The sequence below is a fragment of the Sinohyriopsis cumingii genome, chromosome 6, assembly GCF_028554795.1.
Source record: "Sinohyriopsis cumingii isolate HCF-2022 chromosome 6, ASM2855479v2, whole genome shotgun sequence".
Classification (NCBI taxonomy): domain Eukaryota; kingdom Metazoa; phylum Mollusca; class Bivalvia; order Unionida; family Unionidae; genus Sinohyriopsis; species Sinohyriopsis cumingii.
In genome coordinates this window covers 42,981,873-43,000,628 of record NC_142966.1, presented here as the reverse complement: position 1 = coordinate 43,000,628, position 18,756 = coordinate 42,981,873, and the positions used below count along the sequence as shown (strand labels likewise).

The 18,756-nt window shown below is 34.8% G+C and overlaps 1 long non-coding RNA gene across 1 annotated transcript; it reads right to left on the bottom strand.

The window, feature by feature from the left end:
• Positions 1 to 912: 912 nt before the first annotated feature.
• LOC149796802 (uncharacterized) lies at positions 913 to 7,842 on the bottom strand. Its single transcript, XR_016421461.1, has 5 exons — positions 7,821 to 7,842; positions 7,101 to 7,196; positions 5,987 to 6,083; positions 5,475 to 5,510; positions 913 to 1,038 (listed from the first exon to the last, which is right to left on the bottom strand). It is a non-coding gene; the product is annotated as an uncharacterized LOC149796802 (long non-coding RNA).
• Between the last annotated feature and the right edge of the window lie 10,914 nt (positions 7,843 to 18,756).

Here is an 18,756-nt window from a genome sequence, read left to right as displayed (position 1 = left end):
ATGTGTGCTTATACACTCTAAGCTAAAATGTTCAATACTGTAGATAATGCTAGATAGATTTAGTCATGGGCCTAGTTTGAAATGTATTTCAGATACAGATGCATTAATTCATAAATGGACGTAAATGTATATGTCGAGTGATTTTAATGGTATTGATAATGATAACACATGTATGTCTATATCCATGGCAACTTACTCGTTGGTGAGTGTTGATAACGTCAACAAAGAGGTATGAAACAGTATTCTTGCATATAAAATTGACTGAGATAAAACTTCTTGACGTCATTATATGTTCAACACAAATCTGTTTGTGCAACAATGCAAAGTTTGTGATGACCGTATGCTTGTTGATAATGGGAATTATAACGCTAATATATCTGCTTACTAAACATTATAAAACTCAATGATAACATTTGAATGTGACAAAGATGATCTACATCAGTATACCAGCGGGCATAATTTCTGTTCGATATAACACATGATTTCTGCCGTAAGTACACGTATATTGTTTATATGTGATACTTTATCTGGTGTTGTGAATACCAGTACACTGTAGTGAACACAGCACTCTACTGATAGTTAAAATGGCGAGGAAGCAAAGCACAGCGTGGATTACGTTTGGGGAAGAAATTGTTATAGAGATAACATGGTTAAAAACCGTGAATAGTGTTCAACTGTATGTATTAAAAATACAATAACTTTTCTGGTGCTCATGTATGAATGCTTGCATAAATGTCTGTATTTATGAATGTCTGAGTCTCTGCCTGTATGTATGTATGTATGTATGTATGTACCGGTATTCACGAATTTTAAAGTGAAAACCGAGTTGACCATACAAGCTCGCTTAAACTCAAAGAAGAACATGCAATCCCTGTACACATGAGCAACTGACATATATCCAAACTCATAAAGTAATCCCAAGTCATTTATTTGAATATATTGTATACAGGGCAAATTAAGCTTATCGCCAAGGGACAAATCGGGATCAGTGCATTGTCTTTCATGAGATCCTTTCAGTACTGCTGCACGAAATCATGTCTGAAAAACACAAAAGTGTGATGATTACAGTTGTTATTGAGAGTTATGTTTTGTATGGAAAATGTCTTTCAAATAAAGTTCTATACTTTCTTTACAATGAAGTTTCATCTCGCGTATAGTTGCAACAAAATGAAACGAAATATGGGCAACATTTTTCATTATGTCATCTTTTGTGTTGTTATCCACGTTAATAATAATAATAATAGTAATAATAATAATAATAATAATAATCATAATAATAATATTGATCATTGTTAAATCCTCCGGCGATGACTTTCTCTTGGAGAGAGAATGAAACAGACAAACGGACAGTCAGAGCAATATTGTTGTTCAGCCTTTTATATGTCATACGAGATATATCATATATTAAATCATGACATTTTCCATTTGTCGAAATAATCTCAAATATAAAGCTAAAGGCCACATTTCATTACTGTAAACTACATGACAACAAGAGTTCATACATAAGATATAATACAAACGTTTACTAATATTTCAAACCAGTATCAGTTCACACTGTCTCCGATAGAAGTTGAAAACTGATTTCTTATTAGATTGCATTGTACTGTTGTTTTTTTTGTTGCAGCTTTACAGTGTTCTTTACATAACTTTGCTTGGACCTTTTAATCTAGGTATGTCACTGTTCTTCCTAAATGAGTATTTATAGTGTACAGCTTGGAGAAGAATACAATAAATAACTATTACTAAACTAAACTATTCTGAATACATAGCAAATAAATGAAGAAACATCATTCCAACACATGCAACACAGTATTATATTCTAAACAACTAAGGTATTAATTTCAAGTCAACCCTTGCGAATATACATGAAAATTGTAGGACCAATATATTAAATTTAATGACATAATTTAGTGTTAACCTAATGTCAATAAGATTTTTCACTATCTTTCCAACCAAAACCATTAAATTCAGTGTCCTACTTTAATGATAACCTATAATGATAGGATTTTGCACTTTCTTTGCTATATCTTATTCAGCTTCCAGTTGTGTCGTAAGTTTGAGTATCATTCTCAAATTTATTTTACGAACAATTAAAAGATCACTGATAGATTCGAGAGATAAATGTAGTATTGGCGTTGTTGTTGTTGTTGGGTTTAATTATAGTGGCATGCGCACAATTGTGCATGTGCCACTTTTTTTCTGACTGCACCGCAGCCTTCTAGTTGTTCCTGGGGAAGGGAATGGTGCCACCTTCCCCAGGCTTTTATGGATTCAAGGAACCCTGATAGTTTGGCCTCAATCTGTGGGTCCATAAAGGTCCCTTACAGTTGAAAGGTTGGCTGTCATTAGTGGGAAGGAGAGCTCGGGAAAGTCCTGCTTGCTTTACATCGCTGGTTTTTTGTTGCATTTGCCTGGTGTTTCTTGCGATTTTTTTTTTCGACTTTTTTTATTCTTCAAAATGTTCTAAAAGGGGGGGATGTTCTATGCTGTTTATAGAGGTTCTTAGTAGAAATCATGTATGAAGAGAGATTTTCAAGGTTATTATGGTATTACTAGTCGACGTGTTTAGGGTGTGTTTCCTACGTTATGTTATTTATAAGTTTTTAGATATTACCTCTTTAAGTTATTTATTACTTAATGTTTTTAGAGATTGAATGTTGTTTATACTTTATTTAGCAAGAGACCGGAGTCCTAGCTGATTACACGGTTCGTTAAGGACATCTAGGACCGGAATCCTAGCTGATTACTCGGTTCGTTAAGGACATCTAGGACATCCGATTTTGCGGTTTCCTTAGTTTTTTATAGGTGCTTCGTAAGTGAATTATTTATTAATACTTTTATAAAATTGAATGATATGTTATGGTTTTTTATGTGGTGGCTTCTAAATTTATTTAGCTAGTTACTGGGTCTTTTGGTTTTGTGGGGATAGTAATTATATTTTGTTCCTAAGTCCTGCTGAGTCTATGAATTTATTTATATTTTTATATGGTGATTGTTTATTTTTATTAAAGTCCATAAGTAACTCTGGGTATGTGTGTGGTGATCCATTGTCTTTTTGGTTTTTGATAAATATTTTCCGAGCGGGTTGATATTTTGGGCATATATTGAATACGTGGTGTAGCTCTTCGGTGGGGTGGCAGTAAAAGCAGTTAATGGTTGCTGGTTTGGGTTCTATAAACTTCCAAAACTGCTTGCTAGTTTAGTTTTTCCAGTTATTATCCTGTTTATGGCTTTCTGTTCTAAATAGGTACCCTTATGTAGCTATATGTTCCTATCTACGTTTTTGGGGGTTTCATGGTTCTTCGTAGTATTGTCTACAAACTTATCTGCATACATCTTTATTTCCTTTGTCTGAACACTTGAAGACTGATACATGCGTGTGTAAAAGAGGTCATACTTGTGTGAGCATACACGCTAAAAGGAAACACTTCGTTTGCATACAATTCAGTGAGAAATGAACCTGCAAATCAGGAGAATATACTGGTATTATTAAACATGTGTGCTGTATGTATGTACCAGTATTTTATGACACATGAGCGCATAAGTAGTTTTATAGGGTGAACCAATGGTAAACTTCGTAATATGTAAAACTGAATTGCACATTCGTTTAGGAAGACAAGGAAATGTAGACCTTATCTATACAACGATAAAATACCAAGCATATAGTTATTCTATTTAATGTGTAAAAAAAAGGTAAGAGACAAATTTAACACATTGTATACCCTCAAAATATGAATAAAATGTATTACATAAACTGCACTCTCTTAAACAAAGATTCTATTGTGTGTTACGTCCTTTTACAGTTTTTAAATCATTTCACTTGGAAATACATCGGTCTCACGGGAAACAACAGAGCAGCTTGGCTGCTTTATCTGCCCTATTATTATACTTGATACCAATTTGACTTGACAACCATTAGTACAGACTGCTTAATACAAGAAGGTCATGAAATTGAATAACAAAAGCACAAGAAAATTGCGTTATTGATCAATTTAATTAATAATTATTAATCATATTTAAGCCTGCATGTTAGATGGGGATGATATATTATAACAAGCTAGGATTTCCTAAATTTCATACCTTTCATACTTGTATCAGTTATTACTAATATTGACAGAAATGTAGGCACATATTGAAAGATAAAGGGATGGACTGGGTCACAGAGTCTCTAAGAACAATGAAACAGTCTGATATCGAGCCATTCCGAAAAATATCCGATGAAATTTTATTTCATTTTCTAAGTTTCATACCTTTTGATCATTGATATTGAATATAAGATTGATTTTAAAAAATAAACATATAATGCAACACCCTGGCATGTTATCCTTCAGTAATAGGTATTATCTTAACAATCATCATTGTCTGATCAATATACCCGTATTTTCCTTTCAATAAAAACCGATTTGAACATCACAAATCATCTCAGTGAATTCTGACTTCTTTCTTATTGCGATACATTCCGGAAATACATTTTTGCAAATTAACCGCAGAGCTTTCATAATTGCTATGATTACAATCTTGAAAATATTAATCCATTGACCTTAAACAAAATCTGCAATGAAACCATATGATCCAGAAATTTTTAAACATTTTCTTATTTTACAAACAATCTAAATGATCATAAAGGGTACGTTTGACTAACTCTGACGTCTAAGTAACTATGACGTTTGAGTAACTATGCCGTCTGAGCAACTATGGCATTTGAGTTAGTATGACGTCTGAGTAACTATGACGTCTGAGCAACTATGACGTCTAAGTAACTATTACGTTTTAGTAACTATGACGTCTGAGTAACTATGACGATTGAGTAACTATGTCCAATCGAAAGAGTGTTACAATTCCCCTTGCGATTTTTAAATCATTATCCTGCATGTCAGTTGCGGTATTTGCCAAATTTTTCATAAACTACTTTGATGTTTCTTATGATGTCAGATTGATTTGGTGCACCTTTATTTTCATTTCTAGTTATGTTTGAAGAACATTCTTTGAGCTTGTTATGCCCTTTTTCCAAATCTTTGTACTGGATAATAAATTTTCACCTTGAATTATTTCTCTAAAGAGTTTTTCTGATGACTAATTGACTGGTCCTGTTTAAATTTACATTTGTATTTAATTTGATTTTTTAGAAACCACTTTACCACAAAATTTTCATCTAAAGTCTATCTAAACGTAATGCATCGGATATATTTATGCCTAATACATACACCTCTTTTCATCCTTAACTTTCTTGCAACAGCGTGAGCAAACTCCAGCACAAAACAATACAAAAGAATCAAGCATATGAGAAGAACCATGATGTGCCCATAGCCTTACAAGAAACATACCTAACAATGCGGACTAACATTGCATACTTCAATAGCAACTGAAATAACCCAAAGCAGAAAATTATTTTTTAAGAATGAAGATCACAATTAAACAAATTAGGCAAAACAAATATCAACAAAAGAAACAGTCGCTGAAAAGCAATTACTTACTCAAATTTGTATGCTGTGCAACCATTTCATTTATATCTGGAAAGATAAATAGACTTTGCATATATGTCAGTTCAGCAGATATGATGCACTTAGCGTACATGCTCAACGCTTTTAAGAATTATCTGTGTCAAAGAAAACACGTGTAAATCATGATGGTATCTTGTTTTGGCACCAGTTACCAAATTCAGTCTGGTTTATTTATTCTCATTACAGCATGGACATATCGATTTAAACTAATATCGTTTACAATCGTACCAGTTCAAAAGAATTGTTCACTGTTCATCTTGATCTGCACAATTGTTCGAGTCAACAACAACAACAACAACATTGATGATGAAGATGATGATGAAGATGCATATTATTTTTATTTTGATAATATGTAAACCCGAATAGATGAGACGGAATACAGGGCCAAGTTGCGAAAGAAAGCCACGTGCTGATTGATATTATCCATATTATCAATATAGTTATGTTTATATACACTATAGTTACAAAATGTATATTATTCTTACCCTCATTTTCCTGCTGTAGGTAATGCTGATGATGTTTTGGCACCAGTTTGCAAAATCAGTGGCAGGATGATTATCAGCAGTAGAATGGGAAACAATGCTGGAAATTGAACAATATAGCAACACGTGTAAGAATATCAATATATTAAACAATTATTTCAATATAAATGTGGATAATCATGTTTCACTAGCTTTAATATTTGCAAAGTTAATAGAGTCAGATACAGATACAGAGAAAATATTGCTATATTCTCAAAATAAATACATTTCATGCATATAAAAAATTGGTGTGCATATAACGAGGTAGAAAGATTGAAGACTGGATTTATCCCATTCCAGAATGGTACATATAAATAAGGGATATAGCTTTCGCTTGATGTCTACTTTTCTAATCTTTTCTTGCATAAAACGTGCATGTGGAATCAAGAATAAGAAATTAAATAATCAAATCAGTGAATACGATCTTTATGAAAAAGATTATATGTGTTTGGGAAACATATTCCATGTAGAAACAATTCTTCTCCTAGAACAATACTGTATGAAAATGATGAATAATATATACATATCTATTCAATACTTGTATTGTTCGTATTGGAGAAAGAAAAAACTGAATCGATAAAATAGAGTTAGCAATCATACGGGATCTATATGCTGACATTTCGAAAGTCAATTTCACAAATAGCAGTTTTGTCTTCTTTTTGTTGATTTGTTTCGTAAACTTCTTTCTTAAAACGGAGCAATGTGGTTATTTATACTTATATGCACCGCTCTGGTGGCCTAGTGGTTAGAGCGTCTACCATGGATGCGTGAGGTCGCTGGTTCAAACCCCGGCCGAGTCATACCAAAGACAAAAATGGTACCAGCAGCTGCCTCGCTAGGCGCTCAGCGTTAAGAGGTTAGTGTTAAGACTGGTCGGCCTGGCATCAGGAAAATATGACTGGGTGGTATATCATGCTACATGTCTGCGGCATGATGCCTGACCACTAGACGTAGCTACAAACTGCCCTACTGCAGACATTGTAGCTATATGCCTGAAAACTTGTCAAAGATACGTTAAAATTCCAAATCACACACAAACAGAGAATTATATGCATAACATATGTTTCAACCGACTTACCAGATATGATTCCAAATCCTTGACCACCGAGGGAAGACACACAATCAAACGCACAGACAATCATGAGGATGAAGACTGCTAGCAGTTTGTACATGGCTTAAATAAAAACAAATATCTTAATTAATGAAACTCCATAATACAGACTTCCCGATGACTAATTCTTCAAGTTCTTTCTTGAGGAAAAATGTATTTTCTGTGAAACAAAACATAATTCCAGTGATTTCGTTAAATGCAAATTAACCCTTCAAACATATTTGTATAGGGGCGTGGTGTATACGTGTTGCACCGCGTTAACAGTTGCTAAACTTGGGTATCTCTATCCATGACTATGTGAATTATCTCAAGTTTACAATGATTAAAGAATAAGATAAAAATAGATCATGTACGTTTGTTTCCTTAACTCATATAACTGCTAATAATTACTGAGGTCCGAAAATAAGAAATAAAAAGGAGGATATATTATATTGTTATTTTAAAAAGCAATATTTTCCTTAGAGATAAAAAAGGAAATTTCATTCCAATCTGATAAGAAGCTCCAAATCTATAAAAGAACGTGATAAAATCTGTTGAATGTGTTACTTGTCTAATCTTCTAAATGTCGCAATAAGTTAGCCAATAAGCTTCAAAACATTTATCAAATTATTCGTGAGGCATTTTTATGTTTGGAACTCCAGAGCGGTTTAATCGATGTATAACCTCTCACATTTGTATTAAACTTACCTGTTAATTATCTAAGACCTTGAAGAGTACCAAGCAACTGTAAGAAACCGCGACAAAATCGAGTATTTATAGACAAAGACAACACACCTTGTTCAAACACGCGCCAATCAAATAAATTATATCTTCGGTCTCCTCCTTTTCCCTGTACTGACACATGACTCTCTAGTCTAGACTTATTTACGAAACTGACCTTATCATACCACGTTATATACAATTTCATAAATAAAAAACCGATGCATATTAGTTTGATAATTTGCTTGTTTGTCTTTAATGTAAAGCAGGTACCTAATCTAATATCCCGCCTTTTATATTGCAATTTTACCTGTGTCTTTATAGATGTGGTAGTTGGAGAAATTCACATTGCAAATGATCCCACTTACAAAATGGAAACTGCCGAAAAGATTTTTAACTGGTGAATACTACAAAGTACAAGTGATACATATACAGACGTACAAAACATTCTGCATTACGTTGCTACACCATACAAAAAAGTTTTTTTTTAATGATAGTATCATGTCATAAACCAGATGATAAAATAGTTATTACTGAGGCTTTACATTCAATATTATTAGTTTGTGATGAGTATCGTCACTGTGAAAACAAACAATACCTTTCTAAAATATTGAAGTATGTGGGTTTCTATTTTCAAACATTTTATTCCATATATTAGAAAAGCAAAATGGTTAGGCAAAATATCTTCGATTTTAGAATAGGCCTTCCACTAACAAGTACAAAACTCGTGATATTTCACTCATCAGGAGAAACAAAGGAAAATTGAAATCATCCTTGATTGAATGAAAGAAATTAAAGTGCGCTAAAACAATTGTAATTTGAGGAGCGAATATTTAAAGGAATAACGGCAAAACTGGAGTATGGATCGCCCACAAACATATATCTGAATGGTTCTTACGTTGTTGGAACATTTCGTTGATATTTCTGGACTAATAAATTTAAAAATATTTCAACTCTTTCATAGTAGCTTCGAATAAATGTAAATATTTACATCATGCATTCATATATAAAAGCATTTACAGACTCAAACACAGGCACACGCCGACCCGCATATACACACGCACACATACAGGCACATGCGCACATACATATACACACATACATGGATATTAGTATATTGCTTAGTCAAAAAATGCTCCGAGGATTTAAAATAATATTAGTGTTCACGATTTAATATCCTTGACAAGAATATTCGAAATTTTGTTTTGATTTAGCTTTCTTGAAATCTTTTGCTAGCTGTTTATAGTACGTCGGAGATAAAGGTGAACCTGCTCTACAGTCATAAATATATCATTAAAAGTATCGTTTTCAAGCAAAAACATGTATAGATCTATATGAAATGGAAGGTTGAGTAGGTTCTTAAACAGGATAATTCGTTGATTATCGTATAGTACATTCAAACAAAAACGTGTTTTGTTGTTTCTTTTGTTTCAGAGCAATTTTCACAATGGATTGGAAACGATGTAGTTAAAATCTAGATCAGCCTTAATCACTGAATTGCTTATTCCTCATTGTAGCATGTAGAAAGATGGCACTTTCTTGCTCTCTTATCCTAGTTGTGCATACTGTAGATGATGCGAGAAAGCAGCTTAGATATAGAAAAGGCGCCCAAACATACATTTATATCTTTCTATCATTCTGTTTGGTTTTAGTCCATACATTTATGCATTTGTTGAGGTCTTCTTCTTGTGTCAAGCCGTCCTTTATTTGTTTTAAGTACTAAATTATGTTTTTTCATTGATCTTTTGCAACATAGCATATCATTGTTTAATTGTTTTTATTTCCTAGAGTATGCCTTACAAACTCAATAGACATGATATTGAAGCCTTGCCTACTGTTCGTTTTCTTTCTGATTTGGCAGGACCATACTCGACAATATATTTAAACTCTAGTTTTTAATTTTTATAAGTGCTTATTTTTTCGTCTGTTGTAGGCTTTGCTGTTTTAAATGCTTTGAATTCTTTTCGTTGGTGAGGATGTTTGCTTTTGAATTGTCCGGAAAGATTCAACACGCCCTTTAAAACTGAGAACAATAAAGGAACTGTTCAGGAATCTAATTTATTAAGGCAGGCGAAATTAAGTACCCCATACTAACTGATGGATGCTGACTAAACATTCTTTATAGCTACAATATGTCGCTAGGAAAAATCATTGAAAAGCGTATTGAAATTAAAAAGCACCGACATATATCTTAGGCTTGTCTTAGTAAAAAAGTTTCTAAGTTTCATCGGCAAAACAATTTATTTATAAATTTAGATATTAGAAAGAATGATCTAAGATATTAATGTAAGAGCTACTTGTATTTAATTTCTTCAGCCGTATTCTTTATTTTCACGTTTTTCTTTCTTCCATTTTCTGCAGTATTTAATTTAAAAGAAATTATGCTAACATGTTTGTGTCGCCATTTGATTTATTGCGTCATCAGCCTGACACAAGTCAGAACAGTTGAAAGAAAACACATTTTATACTGATTTATATTATGTTCCCTTTGACATTCATTTTCTAATTTTAAAAATAAATTGTTTAAATTAAAGTCTACGATGGCTTTAATTTGGTTACACAGCGGACATTTTTGTTCAAAAAGATTACAACAAAACACGCCTCAGCTGAGCCGAAGCGCAATGAAACTTTGCCATAAAGCAAATACGTAACACGAGATATGTAAAATCTCTACCCCCTGAAACAGAAGTGTTTATTTCATTGTCTTCCGGTGTCTCGCTAAAGCGCCATAAGTGAAAAGAACTTCCAAAGAGGAGTAATAACAATCGTAGGCTGCTTGTTTGGTCATGGGACTTATTCACCGTAAAAATCATATGATCTGTACACTTGTTTCCATTCCACGCCTGTATGAAAAGGAACATTACTCTACACAGGAAACGATCGTGCTCAAAATGCAATAGCGTTGTAACTTGTCACACCTACACTCCAGATACAAACAAACCTGTCACCCCAAACATCCCCAAATCTAACACACCCCAACACAGAATTAATACAGGAAGTAATGAACCTAGCAACACGAACCATAATGCAAGATCTCAGTAGCACAAGACTAACAGATAAAGACAACGTCAAAAATGAATAGTACAAAAAATAATAAAATCACCATCTGGCAATGGAACTGCAGAGGAATCTTTAAAAACCTATGAGAACTGCAGAACAAACTGAATAATACGGCCATAAAACCAGACGTAATCTGCATACAGGAAACCCTCATAACACAAGAACACAAACGCCTGCCCAAACTACAAGGCTATATCCAGGGACTCTTTAAAAACAGACCCATGGGGCAGAAAGGGGGTGGACTAGCAATTTTTTTAATAGATACACTAATCTACTATGAAGTAATAGAAGTACCCCCTAACCTAAACATCAATAATAGCATCGAAATAATATCAGTAATGATAAATATAGGAACCACAAACATTCAAATAATAAATGCATACGACCCAGGGGGTACCTTCTGCCCTACCAAACTAATCTCACTAAAGGCAATCACTAATAACAACAACAACAATCTAATGATCTGTGGCGACTTCAACGCACACAGTGAATTATGGGGAGGTAAAAAAAAAGATCAAAGAGGAAAAATGGTTGAAAAATGGATAACTGAGAACAATCTGGTCATCTTAAATGACGGGTCGAACACTAAATTAAACCCTAAGGATGGCACTCTCTCAGCCATAGACCTAACCATCACTACCCCAAAATTGGCTCAAATCACAAATTGGTGGGTGGATCAGGAAGATACGTTAGGAAGTGACCATTTTCCCATCACAATCAATATTCAAACAAAAACTCAACACATTCCCAACGAAACCCCACCTAAATGGAGGCACCAACAGGCAGACTGGGACCAATTCCAATTATTACTAGCTAGAGTAAATCCAGATAACTTAGAAAGCCCAAGTATTGACATGTATTATGATAACATAACAGACACAATTATAGAACCAGCTAACCGATGCATACCAAAGACAACTAATATCCAAAATAAAAACCCTGTACCATGGTGGACTAAACAGTGCACTATAGCACATAAAGACAAAAAAGGGCCTTAAATAAATATAAACGCACCAAAAATTCTATCTACTTCCAGCAATATAAAGATAAAGAAAAAGCACTAAAACAAACTATAAAAACTGCTAAAATTAATCTATGACAAAGCTTTTGCTCTAAACTGAGTCTAAAATCAAACTCAAAACAGATATGGGACAAGATAAAAGCCATAAAAGGGAAAGCAACTACCTCAGCCCCAAAAATTAAAAATGCCATAACAAATAAAGATAAGGCAGACCTCCTAGCGAAGCATTTTTCGAACATGAGTACAACAATAATCACACCAAAAACTTTCAAGAACACAAAAAATCTAATGGAGGGAACCCAGCCTCAAATGTTTCAAGACCAAGGAACAAAAGAATCTCACCTAAATAGCGACATCACAATACATGAATGGAAGATAGCCCTACGATCCAAAAACGAAACATCCCTTGGTAAGGATAGGTTAGGTTACATTATCTACAAAAAACTACCTATCAATATAACAATAGCCATAATCAAACTCTTTAATAGGATATGGGATAAAGGCCAACTACCCACCAAATGGAAACAGGCCATAGTAATACCAATCCCCAAGCTAGGTAAAGATCCCAACAACATAAATTCGTACCGACCCATCTCCCTTACAAACAATAATTGCAAAATAATGGAGACAATAATCGCAAATAGGTTAAAACACTACCTAGAAACCAATAACCTACTCTCCATAAATCAATGTGGCTTTCGGAACAAACGGTCCACAACTGACTAGCTTCTCAGATTGGAAACAGACATCAAACTCGCTTTTAACGCACATAGGAAAACCGATCGCAACCTCATAGCGGTTTTTTTAGACCTAGAAAAAGCGTTCGACCTAGCATGGACAAATGGACTAATGGCCAAATTAAACGAATTTGGAATAACTGGACGCTTGTTCAACTGGATTGGCGATTTCCTCACAGGCCGGAAAATTACCACAAGAATAGGCAACACCCATTCGGAAGAATTTTCACTTGAAAATGGAACACCGCAAGGCAGTGTAATAAGTCCGTTACTATTTAACCTAATGGTAAACGACCTCAATGTAGCCTCCACAAAAATAAACTTGTCACAATTTGCAGATGATAGTGGCATATGGAGGAATGGAAATCCTGCCAATAACACAGTAGTTAAAGAAATCCAGCATAGCCTAGACAACATAGGGAGATGGGCGGACAAATGGGGTTTCAAAATATCTCATGAAAAAACTCTGGCAATCATATTCACCCCCAAACGAAATAACAACCTAGTCTATCCAAACTTCTATATACAAAATCAATTAATCAAATACGTAACAGTAGTAAAATTCCTAGGAATGTTCTTTGACAACCACCTCACATGGAAACAGCACATTGAACAGCTCACCCAGAATTGTAACAAAGGTCTCAATTTACTCAGGAACATCACAGGGGCTGACTGGGGATCCAACCAGGAAACCCTCCTCACGATATATAAAAGCCTAATTAGATCAAAACTGGATTACGGTTGCCAACCATATAACTCGGCTAAGCAGCCTGTACTACAAAAACTTGACACTATCCAGAGAAAAGCCTTGCTATTATGCACAGGAACACTCCCCTCAACATCATTAGAAGAACTACAAACACTAACAGGAGAACTACCCTTAAAATTACTTAGGCAAGAACTGCTCCTCCGATACTCCATTCGATTAGACACCCACCCAGCCAACCATCTCACCAAAATAGCTATAAATAAGTGTAAAGTTTTCTTCAAACACAAAATCATACCTATCACACCAAGTGGCAAAGTAATCCTTGAACTAAGAGAAAAGATACCTCTACTAAAAAAACTGGTAACAAACAATACAGACCAGAACAAATCACCATGGTTACAAAAACCACCAAGGATTAACATTGAAGCTACCAAATTAGGCAATAAAGAAGGACAAGAAAACTTACTAAAACCTGTACTGGTAAACGAAATCAACCAAAAATACCCGGACTATGTTAAAATATATACCGATGGATCAAAAATAAACAACCCACCAAGAACAGCAGCAGCAATAGTCATCCCTGAATTCAATATACAAACGGGATCCAGATTACCTGACTATTGCTCCATTTACGCCACTGAATTCTGGGCTATACTTGAATCACTACAATGGATAAAAGACAACCAAATACCTAAACCAGTCATTATAAGCGATTCCCTAAGCGTTATCAAATGGATCCAAAATCGCAATACACACTCTAGGGAACAATTCCTCGACACAGCATGCCAATTAATCGACGATATCACCACAGCACATCAATTAGTCGAGCTCATGTGGATACCGTCGCACATTGGAATCTCTGGCAACGAAACAGCAGACAAAGTTGCAGAAACCAAACTAGGAGATCGAAACTCTATCAAGCTTAACTATAGCTCTACAGAAGCAATAAGTTTAGCACAAACATATATAGACCAAATATGGCAAGATTTTTGGAACTCCTCCACAAAAGGTAAAAAGCATCATGAAACCAAAAAAAAAAAAAAAAACGTAGATAGGAACATACAGCTACCTAAGGGTATCTATTTAGAACAGAAAACCATAAACAGGATAATAACTGGAAAAACTAAACTAGCAAGCAGTTTTGGAAGGTTTACAGGACCCAAACCAGCAACCATTAACTGCTTTAACTGCCACACCACCGAAGATCTACACCACGTATTCAATATATGCCCAAAATATCAACCCGCTCGGAAAATATTTATCAAAAACCAAAAAGAGATTGGATCACCACACACATACCCAGAGTTACTTATGGACTCAGCAGGACTTAGGAACAAAATATAATTACTATCCCCACAAAACCAAAAGACCCAGTAACTAGCTAAATAAATTTAGAAGCCACCACATAAAAACCCATAACATATCATTCAATTTTATAAAACTATTAATAAATAATTCACTTACGAAGCACCTATAAAAAACTAAGGAAACCGCAAAATCGGATGTCCTAGATGTCCTTAACGAACCGAGTAATCAGCTAGGATTCCTGTCCTAGATGTCCTTAACGAACCGTGTAATCGGCTAGGACTCCGGTCTCTTGCTAAATAAAGTATAAATAACATTCAATCTCTAAAAACATCAATTAATAAATAACTTAAAGAGGTAATATCTAAAAACTTATAAATAACATAACGTAGGAAACACACCCTAAACACCTCCACTAGTAATCCCATGATAACCTTGAAAATCTCTCTTCATACATGATATCTACTAAGAACCTCTATAAACAGCACAGAACATCCCCCCTCCTTTTAGAACATTTTGAAGAATAAAAAAAAAATCTCGAAAAAAAAAAAAAAACACCAGGCAAATGCAACAAGAAACCAGCGATGTAAAGCAAGCAGGACCGTTCCCGAGCTCTCCTTCCTACTAATGACAGCCAACCATTCAACTGTAGGGACCTTTATGGACCCACAGATTGAGGCCAAACTATCAGGGTTCCTTGAATCCATAAAAGCCTGGGGGAGGTGGCACCATTCCCTTCCCCAGGAACAACTAGCAGGCTGCGGTGCAGTCAGAAAAAAGTGGCACATGCACAATTGTGCGCACGCCACTATAATTAAACTCAACAACACCAACCTATGAAGCCAGCTATGCCCGCTACTTCTGTGTATCTCTCTCTCTCTCTCTCTCTCTCTCTCTCTCTCTCTCTCTATATATATATATATATATATATATATATATATAGTGCATACATTGCATATGTATAACTGTCTACTAATAAGATATTGTGGCATTGACGGAAAGCTTGAACCGCAATAACTAATGGGAAAATTTGATCAACAAACAAGCGGAAGGAAGTTTACCTGAAAAAAATCATATAACTTGATATCTGAAGTAATACGACTCAGTTAAAGGTCTCTAGTTCAAGTGAGATCGATTTTATAAAAAATAAATCTTGCATGCCAAACAAAAATCAACTTGTCGATCACATTATTTAACATATAAAATCGTATATTTGCACTGGAGCAACTGTATTGAATTGACCTCAGGAAATCCGCAAATATTTTACTTCATAATCCAAAACAATATATTTCCAACGAAAATATGATTTTATGTATAGGCTTATGATCATATGAGCTTAAAACATAATCCGGTAATTCTTCATAAAGAAATCTTACACATATAAGGGAGGCAATATCTGACGTTCTCTCAAGAATGATTAAATATATGATATCGTCTACAGGTGTTCCAGGAATGACGGAAAGCAGTACTTCTGAGTGTATATATGTTATGAAACCCATCTGAAACCATTGTGGTTTTAGCCGGGATGTTCAAATGTATTTTCAAACTGGTTGTCATATGCTACAGAGTAGCTGATCCATCCTGGTCTCAATGAAATCTCCAGGAGCACTATGCACGTACTTAAATCGGTGCATAGCATCTATTCTAAAACCAGGAACTCAACTGGAGGGATCTTGACGTGTACGTGGGGGATGACGCCGCATTCCAGATCAATACGTTTCTCGACGTGTTACCGTATGACACGTAGAATAATAGTGTGATTCGGGTGAACTCCATAAATGCAGACTTTTAAATGAGGTTTTGTCAATGTCGATCAGCTTTGCCTTCTGGTACACGACCAGCGGCTGTGTTATCGACGTTCTCGTCCACTTATTGCCCGCAGGGCTGCTAGATTTGGCATGCGAGACAACTGCACCAACAAGCAACATGCAAATTGGACAGTAGTGAAAATCCAAACTCAGCGATGCTTAAAGATCAGTGCTAGTCGTGCAGATATTGAATTGGGGAATGAGATCATCATGTTTATGAGATCCTGAAAGGAGTCCATGCTCGTCGAGGGGTAACCAGACAGACGATGGATAAATATTTCCATGGGACTTAAGTGTGCCCTTAAAACACTCGTAGAAAATGTTATCAGGGGAAACTATTATGGATGAAGATGTAGTAAACTTAAGGAACGGTGTGCATTTCCAGAGGTTCAGTCTACTCATATGGACGTTCGGTGTGCATTTCCAGAAGACTTACCCACAACATCCATGGAACACTATATCGATTGCCAGGACCAACATATATCTCTGGTAAATGGAGGCCAGAAAGACCCCAGAATTACAAACCGGTGTTAGCACTGCGGGAGATGGTTCGTTGCCCTATAGTACATTTACCAGAGCTGTAAAATCGCAAACTGCCAACGTGGATACGGAGATTTGTTCGTTACTCGTTGGCTGTATGCAGCTGGCTATCAAATTCCCCCACCTTAGACACGAGCCGGGTTTGTATGTAGCTGCTTGAGATCCATTTCATCTTGCGCTCCTTCTATGGATTCACTCAACGCGTAAATGTCGCTTTTTATTTCTTCAATTTTGGCTGTAATATTTAACACCTTTTATACGTTTGGTAAGATTAGGTCTCTCTGCTGTTATTGTATTTATGGTTATAATAGCAAAATGGCAACTGATAAGAACGATCATGCAATCTGTGAATTATTTAAAGCACTTGTGATGCATATTAAAGGGTCTGAATCATTCTGCATTACTGTGCTAAAAAACATATTAAGTTTTCACATTTCATTTCTTTATCTTTAAAAAATAACAAAACAGTTTAAGATGTATATATGCAATGAGTGTTTGTATTGCTTATTAAAATGGTGCTAGGAGGAGTGAAAATAATATCAATATTTTCCCAAGCATTAAAAACCACGATCTGGATATAGAGTTTAAATACACAACTGGATTTAACTTTCTTGAATTATATTGATGATACATGTGCATAGAAACAGTACATTTCTGATAAAAATGGACTTACTTAACATGTTCAGTATTCATTGTGTCATTAAGACTTATCTTCGCCAAATTCAAACATGTCTAGATTAATATGAATTAAATGTTTAGGTAGGTTATTGAAATTAGTATAGTCCTCGCCATTATGTTGACCGCCAAGAGCGTAATTGTTCCTGGAATACGTTTATATATATATCTTATGCACGCATGCGAATTACATCTAGTTAAATGTACTACATACACAATGTTTTTTTATGCACCTTTGCATAGTTTGTGTAAATTCTTCCTTACATCTCGATGAGATTTTTATGTCTGTGTTCTTTTCTAGTTCTAATGTTAGAAAAACAATAAAAGAGAGAATAAACGAATGTATAATTTGCCCTATGTGATTTTATGTTTTTAAAACTATGTCCAGGGAAGCTGATTTTGTTTTTACAATTTACTACCAGGTTGCAAAATAGTAATAAAATTAATATTCACTGTAACATCTATATATCTATTTATCCTTTAAATCGCCTCTATTTCATTATGTGCAGTTTCGCGTCTTTGTGTATAAGTTTCAAAATATAAGTTTTGGTGCGATAGTCAAAGTGTTAACAGCAGGTAAAACTAAAAATGTAAATTAGGATGCATTACAGTGAAGATTTATAAACTAAAACGGACCATGTCACAAAACAAATAAAGACGTGTGTTTCATGGATTTAGACAAAACGTGACAAAACTAAGTATTATGGCATAGGTCTAATAATAAGAATGAAATACATTATAGATGAGGAAAACAGTATCAGACCAACGATTTGCATCTAAACAGCTTCATAAATTCAATATTGTCTGTAGGTCGGACCCATTAACGTAGTACAAAGGCGAGAAACTAGGAATGAAAGGGAAATGATCGTACCTACATTTTAGAAGAAGAAAAAAATCCCTGATACTTGAAACATACTGAAATGGCTTCTGAGTACTCTGAAGACAACAAAAACGAACAGGAACATTAAAATGTTCAACAGTGTCAGCCTTTATCTGAGGTGGAGGGGATTTTAAGGACAAGAATAAATGAACATTTTCTGATATAACAGTGCAGGGTGAAAACCTGACT